This window comes from Equus asinus, chromosome 3, assembly GCF_041296235.1.
Source record: "Equus asinus isolate D_3611 breed Donkey chromosome 3, EquAss-T2T_v2, whole genome shotgun sequence".
NCBI classification, from domain to species: Eukaryota; Metazoa; Chordata; class Mammalia; order Perissodactyla; family Equidae; genus Equus; species Equus asinus.
The window spans coordinates 151232374-151254824 of NC_091792.1; the positions used below are offsets into that span (position 1 = coordinate 151232374).

Sequence of the window (22451 nt, forward strand, 5' to 3'; positions counted from 1 at the left end):
CCTGCCATCCCCTAAGGGAAAGTAACCTTGCAATAACCAACTCACTTTCTTTGCTTAATGTAATTCCCTTGTTCCCAGTCTCTTCTGCTTCTAAGAGTCTTTCATTTTGTACAGCTTCTTTGAGCTCCTTTCTATCTATTAGATTAGATGCTGCCTGGTTCGTGAATTGTTGAATAAAACCAATAAGACCTTTATAGTTTATTCAGTTGAGCTTTTTTTAACACTCTGAAAGAACAAACATTATAAAGATAAGAAATACATATACTACATAGTATCACTTAATTGTGGAATCTTAAAAAAAAAAAAAAAAGAAGAAGAAGCTAAACTCACAGAAACAGAGAGTAAAAGTGGTTACCAGCAGCTAGGGGTGGGAGAAATAGGGAGAGGTTTGTAAAAGGATGCAAGCTTTCAGTTGTGAAATGAATAAGGTCTGAGGATGTATCATAAAACAGAGTGACTATAGTTGATAACACTGTATTCTATAATTGAAATTTGCTAAGAGAGTAGAACTTAAATGTTCTCACTAACAAAACACCCAAAAAAGAATAAATATGTGAGCGTATGGGTGTGTTAATTATCTAGATCTGGGAGATCCTTTCACAAGGTATACATATACCAAATCACCATGATATCCACTTTAAATACCTTACAATTTTATATGTCAATTATACCTCAGTAAAGCTTAAATAAAAAAGAAACATATAGAAAATATGTATTTAAGTGGTTCTGTGTTTCTATAATTCTTATGCCTATAACATTTTCCATTGTTGGTTAATATGGCATGAGTACGTACCAGGGACAGGTAAAAGAGGCTTCTTCTCTCCTGCATTCTTCTTAATGGTTTAGCCTTTTACTTATCTTTTAAAATTATTCATATCTTGGATTGGGCTGCCCAAGGTCAAGGATGTAGAGCAGAGGAATGTGGGTGGAGGTTAGCCCCCCACAGAAATATGAACTGCTTAAGTTCATTCTCTCATTTCAGGGCCTCAACTTCCTCGATAGACTGGAATCACCTGGATTGGGGTGGAGCAACAATTCTGTGTAAAGGGAAGAACCATCAGACGTAGGACCAGAAGACTAGTACTCTGAAAACATTGAGGGCTTTCTGTTTGGTTGGTTAGTTTTCTTTGTTTCTTCTTCCAAAAAGAAGAGAACTTACACTTACTAAGCACTTTTGTATTGGATTGGGCTCGCCATTAATGTTCCAGTTCCATGTCCTGCAACTCTTTCCCTCATTAATCGCTGTGACCTTTTTGCTCCTTCTGGCATCCTGTCAGCTGATTTCCCTCTGCCCTTCTCTCTTGCTAAAAAATGCTCTTCCCCAAAAATTCTCATCCCCCCATCCCTCGAAAGCTGCGCAGATGTCTCTCTACCATCTTTCAGGACTTTGCTGTAATGTTACCTTCTCAGTGAGGTGCTCTCTGACCACTTTGGCATTCTAAAGGAGACAATTGCCTTGTGCATGTTATAATCTTTGGGGACTTTATTTTCCTCTCATCTGTATGTTGGGGGAAATAATAATACCAATGGTATGGAGTTTTAAGATTGTATCCTGATGGCGATACACCTCTGAATCTAATTGACATGTCTAATTGCTGAATATTATACACACAAAAGACATTTATTTATTTATTTATTTGGTTGGTTGGTTGTTTTCTATCTCTGCATCAGAATATAAGCTTCATGAAACCAGGGTTTTTGTCTCCTGTTTCCTGCTATATCTCCACTACCTATGACAGTATCTAGCATGTAATAGGGTTCTGATAAATCCTTATTGAATAAATGAATGATAAGTAAATGAATGAAGAAAGGGCAAACCTAGAATTTTAGGCCAATTATGTCTGACTCCAAAGGTAACACATTTCTACCCTACCACACTATGCTAAACAGCCTCTTCCTATTGAGATAAGAAACATTTTCCATAAGAACTTTCTCCACCACTTGTTTTAAATATCTGATGTGAAACATGTTAAGAAGATATTTTAGAGTGAAATTGTTCACTACTCATTATGTGGGGAGCTCAGCTGTTCCTCAAAAAGAGTTCAAAAAAATAGATTCAAGGTGATACTTGTGATCTGGACACAGAAATATGCATTCTGTCCAAAAGTGCATCCCAAGAGATGAGCCCAGAAAATCCTGAAGCAGCAGACGAAACAGAGACACAGACCCAGCCATGTGTTAGAGGCCAAGGTATCACACAGGTAGAGGTTATTTTGTGTTACAAACATATTTCTAATTTGGATACTGAAAATTGTTGATGTCAACATGGAAGGACATCGTCTTATTTCACCATTGCAGGGTCAGGTAGGAGGAAGAAGCTCAGAATGACAACCTTATTCAATATTGAGATTTTTACAGAATCATCTAGGGAGGTAGGGCTTTCTCTCGCCTTTCACAGAAGTTTGGTTAACTTCTGTGAAAGGATGAATTTCTTCATCCTTAATAGCCGAGACTGAGGCCAGCTTCCCACTGAGAATGTTTCCTAATGATCCATTGTTCATAGAGTACCTGATCTTAACCACTATGCACACTAGTCCTTTTGCCAAGAAGAGACCTTGCTCTTGCCTTTGCTTTTATCGTTTATATCACTCAAATGCTACGTCTTCTGAGAAACCTTTCCGGACCCTGTGGCCTAGGTCAGGGGTGCAGTACTTACACTCATGACATTGTATGCCTTTCCTCACAGAACCTTCTATGCCTTCTTCTACTTTTTTGTGATTATTTTGTTATCACCTGCCTACCCTAATAGACTACAGGCTTTGTGAAGGCAGGGCTTTTATGGGTCTTTGCTGAACATCATGTACTCAGTATTTAGCACAGTGCCTGGATGAGAGAAAGCTCTGAGCAAATGGGTGTTGAATAAATAAATCCATATACACATGTGAAAATACAGAAGCGATCCAATTAATAGTTTTGAGGTCATTCCTCTGTGCCCTCTTCTAAGTTCCCTTCACTCTCTGTGTTTCTGCCTGGGCCAGGGAAGGTAACTGATTCCAATCTGTGCTCCCGAGTAATGATGGCAAGTGAACTAGCTTTCAGTGCCCACCATGCCCACTCTCAGAGTCACTGCAAGGGCAGAGATAATTAGCATGGCCAATGTGCAGGAACTTCAGCCGTAGGCAGTGTGCAAGAGCTGAGCTAACAATCATTGTAATTTCAATTACGAGGGGACCTGGAAATACTTTCTTATTCTTATACTCTATCCCCATTTTCGAGGTCCCCCACATTAGAGCTGAAAAGAAGAACCCTGTCCTCCAGCCCCAAACTCCTCCTATTGCAAAGCTCAGAGATTATAGACCTTAAATGAATCTCCTTGCAGCTCTAGGAGTTAATTTATAACTCAGTTACAGCTTATGAGGCTGCATAATTCAGTTCACAACAGTGAATGTAGGGAGAGATCAATCATGACCCTTATGTTTTTACTGCACTTCTCCAACTGCAAGAAGAGCTGTATTTTCTTCTTTTCTTTTGATGGAGAATGGGCACCCTGCTATCTGAGCTGTCTGAGAGCCCAAGAAATGATATAATCCATTGTCCTAAAAACTTACTTGGAGTGTTCTAAAATAACTGCAAGAGAAGGCTCATTCTTTTCTTTCTTTTCTACTTTTCTCTTCAACTGCATGACTGGAGGACTGGAACAGGTTTTTTATGATACTTGGTTTAAACCCAGCATGATTACTTAGAGGCAGGAATCCATATATTTATGGTGGAAAGAGGATTTAGTGGAAGGGCTGAGAGTAGGGTGACGTAAGGCACTCATCTTGGATGCAAAATTTAAAGAGATGCCAAAAATCAGTAACCAAGATAAATAATGTTTTAATACAATATTTGAAAAACTCAAAATTAAACCCAAGCATCTGTGGTGAGCAAAATGTCAACATTTTAAATAAAGACAAGATTGGCATTATTGGCTTTTTTCTTTTGCTTTGGTCTACATTATGTCTCAGTATATCAAGCCTCTGTTTAAATTTTTGATATTTTGCTCTTGGTGGACTTTTGCATTACTTTTTGCTTTTTAAAAATATTTTATACAATATTATTTATCTTGATTATGAGTTATTTTGGTGTTCCCTTAAATTTTGTGCCTGAGATGAGTACCTTATTAGCCTCATCCCAGGCTATTCCTGGCTATGCTTAGTGGGAAAAGAATTTAGAAGACAGAAATGGTCCCAGGTGCACCTTATGCAAGCAGGAGACCTTAGGAACATTGTAAAATCTCTGAGTTACCTTAACTTTCCTCTTAGCAGCATTCATAGAGGTTTGTCACCTACAGATGCGGCCTCAGCCCCTGTCTGAGCCAATACTTATATACCTTGGGGATCCTCAGACTGATTTACCAGCAGATGGGATCTAAAATAATATTAACAGTAACTGGCATTTATTTACCACATTTTTATGCCATGCTCCTTTATATGGGCAATAATGGTAATCTTTGAAAAAAATCAAACTAATGCATTTTAATTGTTTTGTTTTTCTCTTGCCCTAAAGTTTTATTTTCCCCAGAAAGGAAATGGCTGAGCCATCCAATGGCTCTAGTCCATTTGTGCTAGTCTTGCATCTCCAAATAGTGTCGCTGAGGTGCCTAGGTTGAACATATATGCCTATCAGTCCACAACCATTTTCCCCCTAGGTTTCTCCTAGTTTCCTTGCTGGACTGCATTCCATCTTAGACCAAGTTCACTTTCGCCATTGCCCTGATCTGATGGCTATTTTTGGCCAAAAATTCCTCAATAATGGTCCTCAGTACTGGATTGCATCCTGAACCAGACTCAATAAGCCATCTAGAATCCTTACCTCAGCAGTTGTCTCTTTAAAGCCTTTTGATTTCAAAGAAATTCTTAATGCCACATTTCACCCACCATAATCAGTCCACTTCATGGGTCTTTTGGAGCTGGAATAATCAATGAACTACATCAGAAGAGGGAAGAGTCAATAGAATTCAGCTTATTAAACACTCCTCATGAAAATCTAACGATTAGCAATCACCTTGTACAGATTGAGAATGAACTGCACTATACCCTTAGCAAGTAACAAAGGTGAGCTATGAACACTGGTATTTATAGAAATTACTGAGGAACCCCCTTGCTTGAGCTCACTTTTTACTAAACCCAATTCCTTCCCTTTATTCAAACCTCTTGAGTTTGAGTTTATGCACATTTTGTTCCTAACACACTGTTCCCAAGGAATATTTAATCCATGTATTGCCCTGGGGTATGGTGGTCAAATAATTTTGTGCAATGCTGCCTACTGTAACCCCTTCTTGGAGATTCAAAATGTTCATTAGTACATTAAGGGCTCTGAGTAGTACTGCAGTAGACAAAGTGTTTAACTCTCTTGAGCCCAGCAATTTCCAAATTTATTTGCTCATAGAATCTCCTTTTTTTTCATTAAATCTGTATCTTCCCATGCCAATATTTCATCCTTTAAGGGCCACTAGCTTAGTCAGTTCTGATCATACTTACACATCAGTGTGCTCTCTTGGGAGGAAGTCCTGCTCAGAGTTCTTCCTTGTGGAGCTAAACAGTAACCCAGACCATGCAAGCAATCCACCTCTCCCACTTCTGCCATCTCAATTGCATCCTCACACTCCTTTCAGGAAGGATTTTGACCTATAACCTGCCATAATTATCCATCTCTTTATTACAAGGGAATACCCTTAAATCTTTGGTGGAAACATTCTGTCCTCTACTGGGGTCATCTCAAAACCACCTTTTCTGGGGTGCCCCACAGCACTTTTTTTCTAACATAACTTTAAGTAACCGCATCTCTACATTCCCCTACCTCCAACCATAGCTCAGAGAGCTGCTCCTGTTTAAGCTCTTGAGGTTTCAGAGTGATTAGCACAGTCCTCATGGTTCTCCTACTTAAGCTGGCCTCAGAATCCCCTAGAGGGATTGTCAAAATGCCAATTTCTGGAGCCCACCCTGGAGATTCTGATTCAGGAAGTCTGGGGTGGAGGCCAAGAATTTGGATTTCTGACAAATTCCCAGGTGATGCTAATTCCAGGAGTCATATTTTGAGAACCACTAATATATAGAAATAGTTACACGTACAGAATAGCTTTGCCTTCAAAAGGATTGCAGGTACCCTAGGTTGATAAGTCCAATACATATAATAAGAAAAAAAAAAAAGAGAGAAAAAAAAGCAATTGTCTGATGATCAGGACAGATAATTGGAGGTCTACTGGAATGCCAGCACTCTAATGAAGTAGTGAACTGGGGCCCAGAAGGAAATAAAATAGCATAGGTTTTTAATCTAAAAGGTAAGAAAGAAATTAAGCTGTATGAGTATTATTGATATGGTCAACAAAGTATCCTGTGGGGTGGGCAAGATTGAAACTTATTCAACACAGGGGGACTGATAGGCACCCACACTAATTTATTTACTTTTAGTATATGTTATTAGTTAACATATTGGTTTTATTGCTATAACTAAAACTGTAATATCAATGACCTAAAAAAAAGTTTATTTCCAACTTCCCTAACAGCATGAGCCTGAGCTTCCCAGGGTTGAAATAGCTGTCCTGTGGTGTGTGGAATACCCATGAATTTACAATAGTATAGCTCGGCCATTCTGAGCATGAGGCTTTCCTACTGTGAACCGGGATGGCTGCTTCAGCTTTTGCAGAAAGTGGAGAAAAGGAAATGGAGAGGGCATATTCTGTTTCTGTCTAAGTTGCACTCATCCATTTGTTTGTATCTCATTAGCCAGAACTTAGTCAAATGATCATATTAGCTTCAAGGGAGACCAGCATATGTAACCTTCGCACCCAGCTAAAACTTGTATTTTTATAGGAGAACACAGGTATTGAGGGGGTAGCCGGCATTCTCTGCAACGTGTATTGTAATGCACTGCAGTTTATGTGTTCTTGGTTAATTATATTTACAAGTTGTGTGACTCATGTCAACTATGCTAATACTCAGACAGTAAACAAGTGGTGGAACAAGGAACAAGGGTTCCTACAAAGAAATGACTGATTGAAGATAATGCCAGTAACACAAGGACATGTTAACAAGAAAATGGCAGAAGTGACAGTTCTACTACAAGGTCTCTGCTGGTCATATTAATGAATTAAAATAATGCCAATCTAAACAGTTCTGACACATAGCAAGACAAAACAAACAAACCCTGAATTTATCTGGAAGATCATTTGAAGCAGATTTGTATACACTATCATTAGCATCATCTAATATCTTTCAGTATAAGACACTTTTAAGGTAATACTCAAGGTTAATAATTGTAGGAGGTAAATATTGTCTTATATATTGTAGGAGGTAAATATTGTCTTATATATATCACTCTATATGTTGTATTTTACTTATAAAATTCTATTTTCATAGTTTATTGATAGCCCATAGATTATACGCATGTCTTATAAAATGAATTTATACAATTACTACATATTGTAATCCCACTTTAGCAACGAGGAACAAGAAAGTTATGTAAGAAGTCCAAGTTTTATATGGTTGCCATAAATGCCATCATAACCAGAAAGACATTCAACATATTACTTATGTCACCTTTATCACCTTCTTTTAATGTCCACTTTTGTGAGACACAAAATACGTTAGTATTTTAGAACATATATACAATTTAAAAATAAATAAACACACATATCCTGGGGATGTATAATCAAAATATTTAACTACTAGGGATGTGCAATTCTCTAGATACTGCAGGAATTAATCAATGCGATTAACATAATTGTAACAAATTGTAAAGGGAAGGAAGCCGTTACCAGCAAAGTGGGTGCTTTTCTCTGACAAATCAGCAAAGTCTTTCATGGCCATGGCATTTGACATCCTCACTCATTGTCTAAATTCCTCTGTTGCCATTACACCACGAAAATTTACTCTGACATTTGGGGTTTGACATTATAGGTCTTTTGATGTCTCCTATGAAAGTCAAAATTTCTGAGGATTGACAGTTCATACCACTGAATCTAGCCATAGAAGATATTGAACAGGTTTGAGAGAGCCCGTCTCGATAGAAATGGGGATGTCGGTGAAGAGTTGAATCCAATAAGAAGAGGGGTTCTGGCAAAGAGATGTGGAAAGACAGCAAAGAAGATAACCAGTTGTGCCCAAATGTGGCCCAGCTAAGAAGCTGAGCCTTGAGAAATGAGAAATTTTGATTTATAAACACTTGACTTTGTGTTTAATGCTAAAGCATAGGGCTTTGTCACTCTTCAAAATCCCTTATCTCTTCTGGGCTCAACTTCCTCATGTTTCTCTTCTGTGAGGAGGAGGAGGCAACGCTTATATGATCTACCTCACAGTAGGGGTACAGATCAAATAGCACCATGTATACAAGACCACTTCACAAACTACAAACTCCTGTGTTCCAGGCATTTATTGAAGGATTGTAGGACTTGGATAGTAAGATATAATGGGAAAATTTATTTCAAGTGGAACTGAAGCACTAATATGTCAGAGTTAGGTTTATAGGAAGATAAGCAGGTTCATTTTACACCACGATTCATGAGAGACTTTGCATTCAGTATCTCATTTAACCCTGACCACAACTCAGCAGGTAGCATTGTTTATTCCTACTTAAAGATGAAGAAACTGAGGCTCACTGAGAGTTCCTAATCTCTCCAAGGTTTCGTGGTTAGGATGTTGCAGAGCATACAGTCAAACCAAGGCTTAACTCCCCAAATCTGGTAGATAGCACAGCCTCAGTGAAGCTACACGCCTGTCTTACTGAGTGCATCTGCACCAGAAAACATATTGGAATTGGATAGAAGGGATGAGATAATGGATCTCAAATGCTAGGATAAAAGACTTTTACCTGATGTTGGAGAAATCAATATTTTTGTATAGGGTTCTTAGCAGGACACATCTGCCTGTGTCAGAAGGATAATCTGGTGGAGATGTGTTTGACAGCCTGCAGGGGGAGGGATTCAGACTGGCAGAGAACAGTCTTTGGCAAGGGACACAAGTAAGTTGGTAAAGATTCACCTTGTATGTTGGTGTCTACTTCAGCCAGAGTTGAGTCATTTGACTTTAGGCACAGAGAGAATGAGCTTCAGCGCAACCATTCTAAAGTATCTGCTTGGCAGGTAAGTTTCCCAAGGAGTGTAGGCATAGGAGCACACTCAGCTTAATTGTCTAAAGAACTGAGCTCATGGACTGATGTTGAGATATTTGCAGAACACTTGCTGTATAGAAGATGCTATTCTAGATTCTGAAGATTAAAACAAGTAATAGACACAACTCTGGCCATCAAGTGGTTAGTGGGGGAAATCAATAAATGAAATGACAATTGCAATGCACTCTGACAAACTACAGAAGAAGAAAGTCCAGAATGTTACTAGAACAAACCTGAGCAGATCTTCTGCTTCCAACTGTTAACATCCAAGGAGAGTTAGGACCATTGCTTGGACCGTTTCAAACTCCCAGCTCACCATGTAAGGACAGATCACAGCTATTCCCACACATGTCTGGGAAGTTTCCCATACATGAGCTATTGTGTACATGTACTGACATGCACAGGGTAATTGTCTTTTATAATTGAAAACGTGGCCACTGACAGTTTTATGTCCCTGACAGTCAACCAATGTCAACAGGATTTTATGGTGAATTTATGGTAGCAGACTCTGGGTCCTGGGTTAATCGGCCTTCTGCCCCTGTAATAAAGGCCCATTAAAAAAGGAGGAGGAAAGACTTTCTAAACACGGCCTGATGCTCAAACTCAGCTACTGTGAGCTCTGGGCTATTAAATGGTTTCCTGACTCAGGAGTCACATTACAGATGATATTTCCTTGAAGAGTGGCCGTAATCTCACCTTCCTAAATCATCTGGCCCAGACCCTGTAGCTATGAATCATTATACCAGGAGCAAATCACTCATAGATCTTTGGGGAAGATTCTTCAGTGATGCTTGAAGTTTGACAAATTTTGGGAAAATAAACCAGCATCTCTGAATCTACAGTCCAAGAAGTTCAAAAATCATGGCTGTTACATTTCTAGCTGCTCTGAGTAACTTCACGAACAAGAGATGGAAATTGACTTCATTGGTGAATGTCGTGATTACCATAAACAGCTTATGGCAGCGAGACTCCACAATAAACGTAATATCAACTTGTGCATTTAATTAAAACGATGCCTATTTTTGCAGGTAGTTAAAATGTCAGACTATGCTAAGACTCATTTATTCTGTTTAATCCTTACGAGAGATATATCGCTATCCTCATTTAACAGCTAAGGAAACAAAATTAGAGACGCTGAATACTTTTGACCAAAAGCAAAGGGCAGAGCATACGTTTGAACCCAAGTCTGTCTGATGCCAAAGTATGGGCTCTTTAAACATTGTAACATTTCCTTTTTTAACCCCCTATTTTGTTCTTGTTTGTTCGTGTTTTCTTAGCTCTAGAATCTTTTATTTCATACCTTCCATGCCCAATTGACCTGAAGATAGTTGTAGTCACAAATATCTACTGAAAACCATTGTTCAAACCACATATCTGAAGGGAGGTCAAGTATCCTTCTCTCCAACCTCTGCCCTTAGGGGAGAAGGATATTCTTTGGATATTGAGCACATAGAATTCGCTAAATAACCCTCTGTTAAATGTCACAGTCCAAAACAGTTTTTTTTTTTTTTTTAAGATTTTATTTTTTTCCTTTTTCTCCCCAAAGCCCCCCGGTACATAGTTGTGTATTCTTCGTTGTGGGTTCCTCTAGTTGTGGCATGCGGGACGCTGCCTCAGCGTGGTCTGACGAGCAGTGCCATGTCCGCGCCCAGGATTCGAACCGACGAAACACTGGGCCGCCTGCAGCGGAGCGCGCGAACTTAACCACTCGGCCACGGGGCCAGCCCCCCAAAACAGTTTTAATAAATAAACAGAAAAACATGAACACATGTGCTGTGTCGCTGGGACAGAGAACGAAATGGTGTATCAATGAATGCAGTAGATGTCCACAATCCCTTATCTGAAACTAGAGAAGTCAAATATGCTTTAGGGTTTTCTGGATTTTATGATTCCCAACATTACGCAGCTCTCTCATTAGGGCCTGGGGCAGCACCACATAAACAAACACATTAATATTTCTGCAGTCAAACATGAAAATTCATACTATATGTAATATCCAAAGGCTACAAACTGACTCCCTTTAGGTTCAGGCCCCATCAGAAGAGCTACCTAATAAGGTAAGAAAAGCACAATTTTTTTCCAAAGTTTTTATTTTCACCCCAAGACATCATCCTGTCTAATTCTCAAAACCATTCTCTGATTGAGAGAAAATCATTCTTTCTAGTGACTACCTTATATCCTATTAGCATCAAAAGGTAAAATCTCATACCTAACACTTTACATCTCTAATTTGTGTTAGGATTAGGCATAGAATTCAGAAGATGAGACTCCTGTTCTGGAGAGCATTTCTGTGTAGCAAAGGGCAGAACAGAAAGTTGGAGTCACATAGACCTGGGTTCTCTTTCTCTCATGGGCAACCTGGAACAACCAAGTCCAGTCTCCATCCCAAGCTTCCACATCTCAAAATGCACAGATGCTCAAATTAAGAGATGGTGATGTAGCAGGATTCTGTGCGGGTCCCTTCTGAGCGTCCTTACTTGCTCCCAACTCGCCTCTCTCTGAACAATGTTCTACCTACACTACCTGTTAATTCTCCAACTTTACAAACACTTGAAGGCCAAATTCTGCCATGATAATCTGAATACACCTTTCAGTGTTTACACAATTCCCTCTTTCTCTTTTCTCTGTTTTCCTGCCTCCTGGAAGCAGAAAGAATCAGAAAACAGTGCTGACTCATTGATCCATCAGGAGCCCAGAGTCTGTGTTTTGTTCCCATCACTCTCTAGAACGTGACCTTGCCTTTGTCAAAAAAACTACTGGCTGCAGGATTCATCTACTTTACCAGATATAGGTGGTATGTGCCCTCATTACCTTCAAAAGAGACAACATGTGTAGGCATGTGATCAAAACATAAAAAGTTCCATTGAAGTATGGCATGTTCTTTATTCATTTATTCAATAAACATTTATTTGTCTTCTGTATGGAACTTCTTGTGCTATTACCCATACAATAAAATTTATTTTTATATTATAGAGGTAATATAATATTACAGAAAATCTTGCATACAGAACAAAAGGAAGAAACTTGAATACATTAATAATCTCACTTTTGTTTCCTTTTGCTGTCTCCTGTCCACTTTTTCCTATGCATGCTTTTAACCAAATTTTTAATCAGAGAGCATATATAGTACTGTGATTATTTTACACTTATTTTAAACGCACTTTCCTTTTGCGCTGTGGTATATTTTCAATGAATGTGGCACAGTTGTTAAGAGTGTGCATTCTGAAGGCAGACTGTCATGGACTGAATGTTTGTGTCCCCCGCAGATTCATGGCTAGAAGCCCTAAACCCTAATCTGATGATATTTGAAGGTAAGTCCCTTGAGAGGTAAAGAGGTTTGGGTGAGATCATGAGGGTAAGGCCCCCATGATGAGATTAATGTCCTTATAAGAAAAAGAAGAGAGACCAGAACTCTCTGTCTTTCTGCCCCACGAGGACACAGTGAGAAAGCAGCCATCTGCAAGCCAGGAAGACAGCTCTCACCAGGAACCAAATTGGCTGGCACCTTGATCTCAGACTTCCAGCCTCTAGAACTGTGAGAAATAAATGTCTGTTGCTTAAACCACTCAGTCTACGGTGTTTTCTTATGGTAGCCTGAGCTAACTAAGACATAGACTGCCCACCTATTAGCTGTGCAAACTTGAGCAAGTTGTGTAACCTTTCTGTGCTTTGATTTCCTCAACTACAAAATGGGGATAGTAACAGCAGCTACCGCATAGAGTTGTTATGAAGATAAAATGAGATATTACATGTAAAGTGCTTATAAACAGTGTTTGACACATAGTAAGCCCTCAATAAATAATAGCTATTGCCTGGAGATTGTGCAGTTTCCCCATCTGCTAATCTGACGATTTTTTTAAGGTCAGAGCCCTTATGTCTGAGAGTATAGCACAGGGCTTGGTAGAGAGCAGATTTGGAAATATGAAAAACATAAATTAAAATCTTAAAAATATATTTTAAAACAGCTCAAACTGAGAAACTTTTTGAAAGTGACTTTGACATGCTTAAAGTAACAAAGAAATTTAGTGTCAGAACTGGAGATCAAACCAATAACATTTGATTGCTTTGGCCCAGGGCATTTTTCTACTTCTTTCTACAACTTCTCCAGGGGTGTCTTTTAGACCATGTGATAAGAAGGGATGGTGTTCCAGTTATTTACTGCCGTGTAACAAATTACCCCCAAATTTATCAGCTTAAAACAGCCATTTTAATATGTTCTCCTTAACGTGGGTAAGGAATATGGACAGGGCATATCAGGAAGGGCTGGCCTCTGCTCAGTAACAACTCAAGCCTCAGCTGGAAGGCTCAGCCTCTGGGGATGGGGTTGGAATCATCTGGAGGTGTTTTTACTCACATGTCTGGCTTTGGCTGAAACCTCAGATGTCCTGAAGACAGAAATACCTGCACTCAACCTCTCCATGTATCCTGAGCTTCCTCACAGCATGGCAGTCTCAGAGTAGTGAGACTCCTTACATGGTGGCTTTGGGAGCCAAAAGCAAAAGGCCCGGTGAATCCGACAGAAGCTGCATTACATTTTAGGACCTAACCTTGGAGGTTACACAATGTCACATCTGCTGCATTCTGTTGGCTATGAGTTAGTCACTACAGCTGGCCCAGATGAAAAGAGAAGAACACATAGTCCTGCTTCTCAGTAGGAGGAGTGCCAATGATGTATTTAAAACTGCCACAGGAACTTCAGTCTTGATTATCACAGAGAAGTGTTTACCGAACCACTGGAATTAGAGATCTTCCCTTGCCAAAAGGTTAGTTGGTTAATAAACACTTCCTTAAGGTGAAGGACCTTGTCTTAATTACACCTCCGTTCCCTATCCTGCTAGGACAGGGTCATTGCAGAGCTGATAGTAATCGAATGTTTTCTGATTTACACTGAGCACAACTGCCTTTATTTTTTCCTAATTGTGTTCCAAACGTGCATTACTGTAATATCAGTTGCATATATCATAGCAAAATGATCCATTTTTTGCTATATTTTATTGTTTTATTGCTCTTTGCTCTTGTCCGTTAAAAATCATGTAATTTTATTTTTACAACTTGGCAAATGTTTTCTTATGTAAACATTTACATTTAACAACAACATTAGTAATGAAAATAATATGAATGTTGGCCAAACAACAGGCTCTCATTTGATCATCAGAAAGCATGGCCCCTGTTAGATTTGCAAATAAATAATTTACCATAGTTTAGTGACTATTTTTCCCAGGAAACAAAAAAAAGAAATCCCCGGCCAGTAATTATAGTGACAATTCTAGTGAGCATTTATTGAATACCTACTGTGTACTAGGCATTGGGTGAAGCATTTGGCACATGTTAGCTTGCACATACAGTCTCTGGAGGAAGATGGAACTGGTTTGACTTTGGGCTCTGTCCCTTATTAACTGTACAATCAAGGGCAGGTGACTTCATCTCTGTAAGTCTCAATAGTAAAATAAGAAATGACTGTGAATACCATATGAATAATATATATATAGCACTTAGCACTGTGCCAGGCATCCAGCAAACATCCGACGAATGGAACATTCTTTCTATTCCTCACAACAATCATTTTATATAGCTCAAATTTACTGAGTGCTTACTAGGTGCTAGGCACCATTACAAGGATGTTACACTTACTAACTCACTTAATCTTCCTCACAACACATGTGGTTTTGTAGATGTGGGTACCGAGCCTCAGAAACACTCGCCTGCTCAAGGTCACAACTTATGGCAGAACAAAATAGCAGGATGCAATTTCAAACCCTGCCTCTGTGGTTCTGAAATACATTTCCTTGTGCTCAATGCTCTTTGGAGACCATAGAATGGTCCAGATGTACTGCCACTTCAGTACGCTGATTGTAAATCTGCATAACGTTCTGCCTTTAATTAGACCAACCCACTGTATTTGTCAGGGTTCTCCAGAAAAACAGAACCACCATAATATGTATATATACAGAGAGAGAAAGAGATTCATCTTAAGAAGTAACTCACATGATTATGGAGGTTGAGAAGTCCAAAGTCTGCAGGGTAGGATGGTAAGGGAGAGAGCCAGGGAGAGCCAGTGTTGCAGTTTAGGTCTGAAGGCCATGGGCTGGCAGAACTTCCTCTTACTTGGTTGAAGTTAGGTTTTTTGTTCTATTCAGGCTTTCAGCTGGTTGGATGAGGCCCACCCACATTATAACAAGTACTCCACTTTGCTTAAAGTTCACTGATTTAAATGTTACTCTCATCCCAAAAGAACCCTCAGAGAAACATTTAGAATAATGTTTAACCACATATCTGGGCACCATAGCCCAGCCGGATTGATGCATAAAATTAATCATCATACTCACTATCAAATAGAGGTTAATAACAAACATTAATCTCAAATACGAGCAGAAAAAAATGTATCGTTTTAGAGGAAAACCCAAAAACAGTGAAATGGCTGGCAGATACATGTCCTAATTGCTTTTTCTGTCACTTCATTGAACACTGGGAAAAAAAAATACAAGAAAAACATTCAACAGAAAAGAATAACAGCAAGGAAAATCATTCTTTGGTGCAAATGTAAAATTATTTATAACCTTAACAGACACAGTGTCTTTTGTTAACAAAAAGGTGATGGCAGGTGTGGATGAATAGCAGCAGCAGTGGAGTAGTAGGTGTGGATGAGTAGGATGAGTAGCCCTCTTACTGTTATGGAAGCAGAGAGGCTGCTGAGTTGGTGAGGCCATGTTTAGACCCAGCAAAACAGAAAGGGAGCAAAGCCTCTATGCCGTTGGCACCACAGAAGGAGCCAGGTATGCAGCATGCAGTCTCCAGGGATTGCAGCCTAAGCTGGGAATCATTGCACTGTTGAAAAGTTCAAGGCCCAGAGTAACCGTAGTCAGAAATTTCCTGATGGTTTCCATGGAAATCCAGTACTGGTCACCAAGCACCCAAATGGACGCTTTTGGGTTCAAATATTCATGAGTAGACTCCATGATTATTTACTTGTTGGATCAGCTTGGAGTCATTTAACCAACAGCATGAACAGCAGAACCCAGGTGATGAGAAGAGGAGGACGTGAGGTGCCTAAAACAGCTGTAGAGGTTCAAGTTCCTTTGGGTAACAGGTGACAGGACTTTCTCCTGAGAGCATCTTAAAGATAGAAGCACTTTTTTTTAATCTCTTATAATCTGAAACATATTGGGATGTGTATAGTATGAAAACCCCCCAGGTATAACTTTACTTTGTAGGGTTGCTATTTGCAACCATATATCAGGTAAAAGATGAGGGAAGTATTGAAGGTATCAATCATTGGGAAAAAAAACCTGACTCATCTCTCTGTGGCGTGGGAAAGGCTGCAGAGTTGAAATGATTCAGCATAACTTCCAAAATGCAGGGCAGTATATGTAAAGAGAATATTCTCAAGATAAACAAGCAACCTATAGGAACATGATACTCCAGACTTTCCTGAAGCTTTGGGGACATTACACTTTGGACTTGCCTAGACAATCACGATTTCCTTTAGGTGTCCTACACATTAGAGAAATATTCAGTTGAAATGCTCTAGAAAAGTCAATATTTCGGCAACCAAATTATAGCTTCTATAGTCTCTCCTCCAACCAAATAGTAAAAAGGAATGGTCAGGAGCCCTCAGTATATATGACTTCACTTAATCTTTCTGTTACGTGACGCAGGAGTTATCACTCCCATGATATATGGATATATGAGCCACAGTTTTAGATGGTCCACCTAAAGTGCCTTAAGTCATAATATAGGTAAATTGAAGAGGTGGTATTCATACTCAGAAATATTTTTCAATGGATGGATGGATGGATGGATTGGTGGGCAGACGAGTTTTCAGTTATTTTCTTTAATTTGGGTCCTCTTTTCCTGCAGAGTGAGTGACACTCTGATTCTACCTGAAACACAGGGGGGAAAAAAGAAACACTTAAGATGTGTTCAAACAAATCTTGGAAGCCCATATAATCTTTAGAAATGTATTGACTGTCAAATTTATAGCTAAACTGGCCAATTACGTGCAAGAAAGAGTGTGACGATATAGACATTGGAATGAAACTATTTCTGTGAGTTGCAAGTGACCACATAACTCACAAGAAACGCTGCAGTCTGTATATTCCAGGAGATTCATGCTATATTGTGTCGTGGGGAATGGCTCATAATTCATTTGCTGGATTTCTTTTGGTATGCCCAACCTGAATATTTCAGAATAAAATTTCTTTCTCTTTGCAGAAGTAGAAATGCAACTGTGGGTTTCCAGCAGTAGATTTGTCTGTCTTAGAATTACAGTGTTTTAAGCAGTCCTTGAATACTTGGCTCTGCTTGACAAATGCCAATAGTGACAGGCAGGCAATGGGGGCACCTACCCTGACATCACTCCACCACTCCATTATGTTCTCAGTTTCCCTCAGAGTCCAATGGTCACCCAGTAATACATCAGAACCCAAAACCTACAGTAAAAATAACATATGGAGATACTTAAAGTGAAGAAGCAAATAATTATTATAGAAAGACTAGTAATATAGAGTAGCCAAGGGAAAAAATAAAATAAAATTATGTCAAAGCCCATTACTAAAAGGAACTATTTTTAATAAATTTATAAATGTATTCTTATATCTATATAGCAGGGGCTGCATAAACTCTGTTCTAGCTCAGCACCTATGAGTTTGCTCAATTCAGACCCTCCTTGTCTGGCTCAGATGCTCAAGATGACCAAGGGAGCTTGCTCACCACCACCAGGCATAAGGTTCCTGCAGAGCTGACAGATGTTCTGATGCAGCGAGACAAGGAGTCCGTATGGGACAGTCAAGCCAGAACTGAGCACAATCCACTGACACTGCTGGATATTGCTCCTGCTTGGCCATGAACTAAAGCAACGTAGGGGAATATCACAATAATGTCCTTCCTACATTTTAATGGCACTCCGTTCCATAAAATATGTCATAACTTATTTTAATAATACCCTTTTTTGTTCATTTAACCTACTTTTTTTTAAATGTCACATACATTTCACATTTGGAAATCATCTGTGAAATGAATTAGGGTGTTTCAAATATATAATCCTAGCGTCAGCTAAAGTGACCCAGTCTCGTAGGATCTAAAAAATAATTGGCCTCAAACATTCCATTTCATGACATATAGAAAGTCCAGCACTCCTTCCTCCAAGCAAATGTCTGTGAATTTCTAGGGTGCCAAAGTTCTTAAGTTCATATGTACCTCTGTTTATACTTGTCTTGAAGGCTTTCACTTATGTGTCTTCTCACCATCTTGAATGCACTTTCCCTGTTCTATATTAAATTTTCTATGTAGGGAATGCAGATCTGCATCTGGATTTTAGTAGCTACAAAGCAACATGAATGACTTTCACAAGGCTTCTATGTATGTAGCCTGTTGTACTGAAAATTTTGCAAGAGAACGAGATTCATAAGCCAGCATCACAGTGGACATTGAATATTAGGGCTGCCTCTTACCAGACAGCCCACTGGAGACCTCTGGGTCTCCACAATCAAGGAATTTCCATAGTTGAGCTGTTCCACCCAACGCTGTACTCCGTTCCCTCGTGCTCCTCTGGTTCCTCCTGCCACCTGTCCTCTGGGAATTCAACAATATTTCAAATTCTACTTCTTATGCATAAAAATGTGGCTCTCCTTTGTTCTGAAGGCTTCTTTAGATTCTACTCTGAAGTCTATATGTTCACATCTAAATGGTAGAGTATCAACTCGTTTCCTAAATAAAGATATTTCCTTCCAAGAGGAAATCCACTGCTATTTATTGGGATGATACATTGTTACAAAATTTGCTAATATATATTGACGCACAGAAACACTGCAGGAAAGAGATATATATTCATATCAGGAAATCATATATCTCCCTTCCTTAACCTCCAGGACCACCCTCTCAGGCCCAAATCACCCTTTCTCCTGTAGTGCAATTCCAAAGTCTTACCTTGTTTTTCTTTGCTCTTTGAAGCTGCCATCACCTGTTTTATCTGTATGAGTTCTTTTCCCTCTGTATCTTGTTGGATAATTGAATAGGTTCATAAAGACTTTAATATTCTTAGCTGCTCCTTAAGACAATGGCATGGATTATTTTCACTTTGTTACGAATATTTCTAATCAGGTAAGTAGGCATATAGACTTTATAATCATAGAAGAGTGATATAAAAAAAAATTAGAGTGTCCTCTCTGTTGTGTTTTCTCTGTGAGATCCATGACTTGCTTTAGAGATGATCATTGACACCAGATTTGACTCCATCTTTCCTACTCTGTCTCTTGGAGGAGAGTTCATTTTACCTGTATCCTTTATTTTTAAACCTAACAACCACACTTAAAAGGCCCCTCTTTCTAGAACATAGAGCCCAGACAACCAGAACAGAATAATAGGTATCCCTCATCTCAGCATACGCAGAATTTGCAATTAGAAGGAAATAGATTAAAATCATAGCAAAAAAAAAAAAAATGACATTTAGCAAAGAGCTTAACCATACATCTTTTTTCTCATCTGTAAAATGAGGCTAGTCATGTGGTGTAATAATCATCTTATAAGTTAAATAGTCCTCAAAAATTTTGATATTTAGATATTCTTAACAAATCCTAGCACTGTAAAAAAGGAAATAGCTTTGCTTTTAATTACACGGCCTTGAGCAAATCACATAAGTTCTCTTAAGTCTCAGCTTCTTTATCTGTGAAAGTGGGATAAGAATAACTGCTGTGGGGATTCATGAATATGCTTAGATGTCAAGTGAAGTATCCAATCCCTAAATATTCAGATGAAATTTGCTTGAACACTATATCATGCACTGTGAGACATCCATCCATGATTCAATCTTTCTGGGATGTCTGTGGGGTGCAGTGAGGGTGGGGAGGCAAATGTTTCCCTAGTTGCCTTTGCTCCTGAGCCCCCATTAGGTGAACCATGACAACTCAGGATCTTATCGTCGTTTTCATGTTGACATGCTCCACACTGTTTAACCTCCAATGTAAAACCCAATCCTTTTTCTTTGACTCCCCAACCCCACAACAAATTCTTACTTAACAAGGTTTGTGGGTAGTTGCCGACTTCATTGAGCTTTTGGACCAGAGCTGAAGGGATTACCTTGGTGCTCCATCTACCATCTGATAAGGACACTTGGCCTCCTATTTTCAGTCTTGCTCCCTTCCAGAACCCATAGCCTCCAGAAAGCTTAATTCTTGCAGTCCTTAATGTGCTCCAGGATACAATGGACCATCTTGTCCTGGGCTTGCCCTTCAGACGTGCAGTAGATCTGGCAGAGATTCCACATTTCCTTCCCTTTTCTCTGTTCCTCTGTCTCTGCCAACCCACGACATAGTACAATTTATGTTCCCACCATTTGCCACCTCCCTGCAGGACAGAAGCAGCTACTGCCAGTTTTGGATGGAAATATCTCCTCCTTCCTTACCTTCCTTTCTTACATGTAAAGCATCTTATAGTCAGTAGGTTTTTAATGAGTATTGGAGGGGAGAGGTGAGGCGGATGATGGGATGATATGAATGGAGGGTATGGCTGGGTCAGAAGGAAAATAAATAGCATTGAGGAAAAAGTATAGAGCAGACATGACAAAGGGTAGGTTCTCAGGTCAGGCAATCATATTCCTAAACACTCCTAATACCTAAATACTCTTAATACTGTGAATATGACAAGCATAAAACCTTTGTTCTCTAAGCCTGGATAACTACCCCCATGCCCTTCACTGCTGATTCATAGCCCTCTCTTGGTCTTCTTTCACACACCCTTGCACCTGTGAATTGAGAGAACATTTCTCTTTCCTAGGTAGAAGCACAGATGCAAGAAGGCAATGATTTCAGAGGGTTTATTTTAGAAACAGAAAACTGCCTTCTAATGACAGGCTTGTTGGAGGAGGGTTGCATCTCATTGGTTATGCTGGCAGATCACCCTCTGCTGATCTGTTTTGTCATTTTGTTGTCTGTTGAGGAGACAACAAAATGTTGGTGAGCAGCTGGTGGCAGAATTATGTTTTATGTACAAAACGTGGGAGAAAATTCTGGCCTAGTGCTATAATTGCCTGATTGCACGGGGGCGGGAGAATGAGCTATGCGTTTATCTGAATTAAATGAGCTTTCTCTCCTCCAGGTTTAGCATGCCCAACAACAATCAGAATGAGTGTGCAACACCCTTTGTGCATTTCAGATGGGTTTCTATAAAAACTGCTTCTCTGAGCTTTCTGGAAAGTCAGAGTCAGCCTGGAATCTAGAAAAACTATGGTGATGTGATATCTCTGTTTGTCTGCAAGGAGTTAGGGCTCAGTGACAAGACAGTTGACATATTAATAGAGGAGTAGGTGCATGGAGAATTGGGAAGAAAGTCCAGCACCAGGGTTTTGGAGGAAGTACATGTAGGCAGGCAAAATCTAGTAGAGGAGAAACTTTTAGACCCAGGTTCTAATTCCTTTTGTAAAGCATGATACCTAGTAACCATGGCACACTAATTTCTTGGAGCAATTAGACAACTGTCCAGTAAATGATGTTATTTTGCTTCAACCACTTGAGTTGTACGTTTCTTAACAGTTATATGTGTTTGTTCCCTAAACTGTTTATGACAATTGCACTTCTATGTTAATTACATCGTTTAATAAAATATTATCTAAATTAGTGTATGTGAATATAAAAAGGAAGTTGTTTCTTTGAAGATTCAGTTGAAGAACTTGGTAAAGATGACTAACAAAACATTCGTATTGAATGTGATGTGAGCCACTTAACCTAGAGGTTGGTGGAAAATCGTGAACATCATGATGATCTCTCTCAGATTATTTGCAAGTGTGTACAAGATATCACTCCACTTGAAAGAAATGAGAATCAGAAATTGAAAATGCTTCGTTTTGAGCGTATTTGTTCCAAGACAGATTAAACAGAACACAATCACAATACTCATGTTCAAAGAAAAGACCATGGCCTTAAACAAAAAGATTGACACATGTGTAATTAAGAAGCTTATGGCATATATGGATATATGTGTGTATCATTTTTATGACTTCCATCCTTAGCCATATTTTTTATTAACTCGCTAGTCTCAGTTCTGGATTAGAAGGGATCAGACGTCCTTAACTTTGCTCAGAGTGTATGAAATCACTCTGGATGGATAAGTGGATAACGTTGCAGGGACCAAAAGGGGATAACATAGCATAGGAGAGTGGAAGGAGATGAGAGACATGTAGACAGTCTGTAATAGGGAGACCTGTCACCAGGAAGCAGGATCAAAGTCTCTCAAGTAGGTTTGGGGCAAGGGCTCCAGCCCATGTGAGACAGGAGACTGGCTAGAGAATTCCATGGCTTAGCCCTAAGGATCTGGGAAGATTGGGTGGTGAACAGCAGCAAGGCTTAAGGACAGAGAACAAAATAAGGATC

General features: G+C 39.3%; 1 long non-coding RNA gene across 31 annotated transcripts in view; it reads left to right on the forward strand.

Annotated features, from left to right (window-relative positions):
• LOC123284789 (uncharacterized) overlaps nucleotides 1–22451 on the forward strand; it is a 471184-nt gene that overhangs the window by 367977 nt on the left and 80756 nt on the right. For 20 of the 31 annotated variants that reach the window (XR_011502348.1, XR_011502323.1, XR_011502320.1 and 17 more), the window contains 3 exons: nucleotides 983–1116; nucleotides 11740–11884; nucleotides 12357–12401. The exons of 2 other annotated variants lie outside the window; for them this stretch is intronic. This is a non-coding gene — a long non-coding RNA (uncharacterized lncRNA). 9 more of the 31 variants (XR_011502327.1, XR_011502326.1, XR_011502329.1 and 6 more) reach the window with 5 other exon arrangements.